Here is a 5,492-nt window from a genome sequence, read left to right on the forward strand (position 1 = left end):
GCCCTTAAATTGTAATTGTGAATGTCATTCTAGGGAATATGGTGTGCTGTATTTCTCCCTTAAGTGTGATCTCTAGCATCTGTACTTGTATAAGTACACGTGATACACCCTAAAATTGGAATGCTGGTATTCATCTGGAGTGATTGGTATAATCTTTGGTTTGATAAACCTATTCAGTATTTTGGAAGTCAAACAGTGAATTTGATAGATCAATGTGGTGTTTTGAATTTAATGAAAGTTCGTAAATCGCTTTCAACACAAGCAGATCCACATTGCATAGCAATGGGGAGGAGTAGTGGTGTCAACCTATGAGAAGAGGAAGGCATGGCTTATTTGAGGCGTGACTTTAAAAACAAATATTTATAGCCACCCTTAAGAATGGATGTCATTCAAGGTTTATCTGTGCTGTTGTTTTCACAATATCAGATTTACACTGCCTGCATTGAATTTATAATACTTGCATAATTGTATGTGGTATGTAGAAGCCTGTTTAAGACTTCCATTGTTTAAAATGTACCATTTGGCTACAATATTGTGGGGGAAGAGGGAAACATAGAATTGGAATAAGATTTTATTTTTTTAAGGGTTTTATTTACAATAAATATTAGTTTGTATTTGTTATTTATTAGGTTTAAAGGTGAAATATGCAGAAATGGCTCCGTCATTTCCTGGTTGCTGAAATTCTAAACAAGCAATGTATAGTGCAGAGAATCATTGTACCATCTAATCCACTGTGAAATATATTTTCAATAACCAAACTCATTTAATTGTAACCAGTTGAAGCATTTTTTTGTTTGATGCAAAGACAATTTTTTACAGTGTCCTGCTCTGGGCTGGCTATTCATCCGTCAAAGCTGCACCATAGTCAAAAGGGTCTGTGTTTTGTATTTAACCTCCACAGCAGAGGATAGTGGCCTAGAACAGCACCAGGTCACTGTCATCCAACTCTATGGAGTTAAACCTCATGGCGAACTGGAACTTGGGCTCCATCATGTCACTGAAGGGCCACTGTAGACTCTTGAGGACCTCCCGGGTAATGAACCCTCCTCCGCTCACCACCAGGAGGCCATCTTTGTTCATACAGGAGGCCAGGAGGGTGAAGAGGGCCTCATACAGCCCGTACTTCAACAGTCACCTGCAAAGTATGGGGGTCAGTCAAGCCAGTTAACTTCAATTAATTCAGGAAGAAAATGTATATTATATTAGTATAAGAGGTAGAAAACTATTCTCAAGTGGATTCTCAAGACTCATCCATAAAACAACAACAGACACAACAAACATCCTCAACACTGGGGCCCCACAAGGGTGTGTTCTGAGCCCTTTCCTGTACTCCTTGTTCACCCACAACTGCGTGGCCACTCACGCCTCCAACTCAATCATCAAGTTTGCGGACGACACAACAGTGGTAGGCTTGATTACCAAAAACAACGAGACGGCCTACAGGGAGGAGGTGAGGGCCCTCGGAGTGTGGTGTCAGGAAAATAACCTCACACTCAACGTCAACAAAACTAAGGAGATGATTGTGGACTTCAGGAAACAGCAGAGGGAACACCCCCCTATCCACATCGATGGAACAGTAGTGGAGAGGGTAGTAAGTTTTAAGTTCCTCGGCATACACATCACAGACAAACTGAATTGGTCCACCCACACAGACAGCACAGACAGCATCGTGAAGAAGGCGCAGCAGCGCCTCTTCAACCTCAGGAGGCTGAATAAAGCACTCACAAACTTCTACAGATGCACAATCGAGAGCATCCTGGCGGGCTGTATCACCGCCTGGTACGGCAACTGCTCCGCCCACAACCGTAAGGCTCTCCAGAGGGTAGTGAGGTCTGCACAACGCATCACCGGGGGCAAACTACCTGCCCTCCAGGACACCTACACCAGCCGATGTTACAGGAAGGCCATAAAGATCATCAAGGACAACAACCACCCGAGCCACTGCCTGTTCACCCCACAATCATCCAGAAGGCGAGGTCAGTACAGGTGCATCAAAGCTGGGACCGAGAGACTGAAAAACAGCTTCTATCTCAAGGCCATCAGGCTGTTAAACAGCCACCACTAACATTGAGTGGCTGCTGCCAACACACTGACTCAACTCCAGCCACTTTAATAATGGGAATTGATGGGAAATGATGTAAAATATATCAATAGCCACTTTCAACAATGCTACCTAATACAATGTTTACATACCCTACATTATTCATCTCATATGTATACGTATATACTGTACTCTATATCATCTACTGCATCTTTATGTAATACATGTATCACTAGCCACTTTAACTATGCCACTTTCTTTACATAATCATCTCATGTATATACTGTGCTCTGTCAGGATTTGGCCAGGGTTGTTCCGGGTTTTGGTCACTAGATGCCCCCATTGTGCTTTTTGACCTTATGTTTTTTCCCTTGTTCCCCATTATTATTTGCACCTGTACCTCGTTTCCCCTGATTGTATTTAAACCCTTAGTTTCCCTCAGTTCTGTGCTCTGTGTTTGTATGTTAGCACCCAGCCCTAGTGTTCTGTGGTTTCCTGTCGATTCCGGTGGATGCTCTTGTGGAATTCTGTTTTTGTTTTTGAGTGTCTCTTGAGGCTTTTTTGTGCTATTCCTACCACCTTTTGGATTTGCCATTTTTGTATTTAAGGACTTCTCCTTTTTACTTTATTAAATACACCGTCTTAAGTACTGCTGTGTCTGCCTCATCTTCTGGGTTCTGCTGACTATTCGTGGCTCAGTTGGTTAAGTGACTGTTTCTCACTCCGGAGACCCAGGTTCGTAACCGGGTCCTGACAGTACTCGATACCATCTACTGTATCTTGCCTATGCTGCTCTGTACCATCACTCATTCATATATCTTTATGTACATATTCTTTATCCCCTTACACTTGTGTGTATAAGACAGTAGTTTTGGAATTGTTAGTTAGATTACTTGTTGGTTATTACTGCATTGTCGGAACTAGAAGCACAAGCATTTCGCTACACTTGCATTAACATCTGCTAACCATGTGTATGTGACAAATAAAATTTGATTTGATTTGATTTGACATTTCACAAGGAATATGATACAATATACACAATATGAACCACACATTGCAAATACATAAAGTACTACAAAATCCTTAAACTGGTCATCCATTTGGTCATTCAGGTCCAGGCACATGAAGCCTGGTACGGACTTGCCGAATTCTGTGAGCTCTGTCACAGTCTCCACAGAGAAGCATTGGGAGCAGTGGAACAGCCTGGCCTCTGCCTCCCTCTCCTGGAGCTACTCGGGCCCAGATCCTGCTCCATCTGGGCCGACACCACCTCCTCCTCCTCCACCTACCAGCTTGGCCATCACCATCTGCTCAGCCAGCAGGACTGTCTCCATGTCGTGGATGACAAAAGGCTGCCGGAAAGAAGGGAGAAAGACCAACTCAGTTTGTAAATAATACAGTTTTATAAGCATAGTTACGTAATGTATAGTATATTACACATTCTAGACCAGTTTCCTGGGTCCAGATTAAACCTAGTCCATGATTTAAAATCATTCTCAATACAAAATCTTCATTGAAAGTGTGTTTTAGCCCAACATGGCTGGGTCTGGTAAACGTGTCCTAAATGTCGTGCATGATATAGGCTGCCAGAAAGGGGCGCCAGTGAGCAGTCACTGACTAGGAGTACACTGTAAAAATGTTTTTATTGTCCCAGTAAATTACTATATAATCAACAGTAACATATTGTATAAACTGAATACAGTAGATTATTGTAAATTCCATTGTGGAAATAATTCACTGACAGGAAATATTTTGTAAAACACAGTAGCAGTTCACTTACCAATCAAAAAGAATGCCACACAAAAAGCACACAGGCAACAAAATCAAAGCTCATCCTCTGGAGCAAGAGAGAAAAACATTTTTCTAATTATTATTATATACATTTCAAATTTTAGTCTTAGTTAATTGGTATCTGTTTTGTTATTTTATATACATTGCTTTTTTGTGGCCATGCGGTTTTATAATAAAGAAAAAATATACAATTAGAAAGGCACATCATACAAATAAATAACTTTGTAAACCAAGCACACACAAAATAGAAGCTATATGTAAAACTCAGGCCCTTGTGGAAATTAGACAAATTGCACTTAGCCTGATTTCAAACAACTCTCACTCTCCCCTTCCCTTACACTAGATTACAGTACCTGTAATGGTACCGTCAATGGATTACAGTAGAGGCATTGATACCATAAAACAGTCTTGTTTACGTTAACTCACTGGCAGCCAGTTACATGTAAAATAACTGTAATCGTTATCACATTTCCCAGCATGCTCTGCTGCAGGTTGAATTTTTAGTTTTTAATATCTGTGTTTATGTATGCACATTGATTGATTATTCTTATGCTACACAAAGATAAATAATATCTTAATAATATACATGTTTCTTAACTAATCCAATGAGTTAGCTTTTTTGCACCCGTTACTGAAATGGTTGTTCCAGTTTAAATGGTTTAATTCAAGGGTGTCAAACTCATTTGATGGAGGTCTGAGTGTCTGCAGATTTTTGTTATTTTCTTTCATTAAAGTCCTAGGCAACCAGGTGAGGAGAATTCCTTACCAATTAGTGACCTTAAGTCATCACTCAAGTACAATGGTGAAGTGAAAACCTGCAGACACGTGGCCCTCTGTGGAATGAGTTGGACATGTGCACTAGGTGAAAAGTATGAGTGTGGGGATAACTCTGGGTCTTCCTTTCCTGTGGCGGACATTATAAATATTCATGTTTTGTCAAAAGGCAGTTCAGTAAGTATATGTTACCGTAAAATGAATAATTTGACATTCTACGGTAACATGCTTTTCCTGTTTTATGATCTTCACTGAAAGTAAGTTACTGTAAAAACAACTGGATTTTTTTTTTACATTAAAGCAAAGTAATGAAATTCTCCCACTCACCGGTGTGCAGATCTTGCCGGTCAGTATGATTTGTGCTTTAGCCTTGTTCATGTTGAAGTTCTTCATGTAGGTTTTATGGATCTGTCTGAAAGCTCTCCCCATCTGACAACCAGCTGTCTAGACCAGGTAGAACACTAACAGTCAAAAGTTTGGACACAACTACTCAATTCAACCATGAAGGCATGATTCACACAGTCCCCTCTGAACAGTTGATGTTGAGATGTGTCTGTTACTTCAGCTGCAATTTCCAGGACAGAGAGAGGTAACTCTGGGTAAGCAGGACTGATGAGATGATGGTTTTTGGGACTGGACTGACCTTCATATCTTAATGTATTGATGGCCATTTCTCTTTGCTTATTTGAGCTGTTCTTGCCATAATATGGACAGGTCGGGCAGAACTACATTGTCACAACGGACAGGAAAACAGCGTCAGGCAAGGGAAGCCAGGATCTTAGCAGGCACAACCGGCTAAAAACCACAGAGTAGAGGTTACGATCTGGCAGCATGGAAGTGGCAGGGCTGAGTATTTGTAGAGGTCTTGATTATGGAACAGGTTGCA

At 41.0% G+C, this 5,492-nt stretch overlaps 1 long non-coding RNA gene across 1 annotated transcript; it reads right to left on the reverse strand.

Annotated features, from left to right (window-relative positions):
• Nucleotides 1-1,048: 1,048 nt before the first annotated feature.
• LOC135514526 (uncharacterized) lies at nucleotides 1,049-5,016 on the reverse strand. The gene is made up of 3 exons (XR_010451685.1): nucleotides 4,934-5,016; nucleotides 3,331-3,393; nucleotides 1,049-1,135 (listed from the first exon to the last, which is right to left on the reverse strand). It is a non-coding gene; the product is annotated as an uncharacterized LOC135514526 (long non-coding RNA).
• Between the last annotated feature and the right edge of the window lie 476 nt (nucleotides 5,017-5,492).

The sequence above is a fragment of the Oncorhynchus masou genome, chromosome 26 (assembly GCF_036934945.1).
Source record: "Oncorhynchus masou masou isolate Uvic2021 chromosome 26, UVic_Omas_1.1, whole genome shotgun sequence".
NCBI lineage: Eukaryota > Metazoa > Chordata > Actinopteri > Salmoniformes > Salmonidae > Oncorhynchus > Oncorhynchus masou.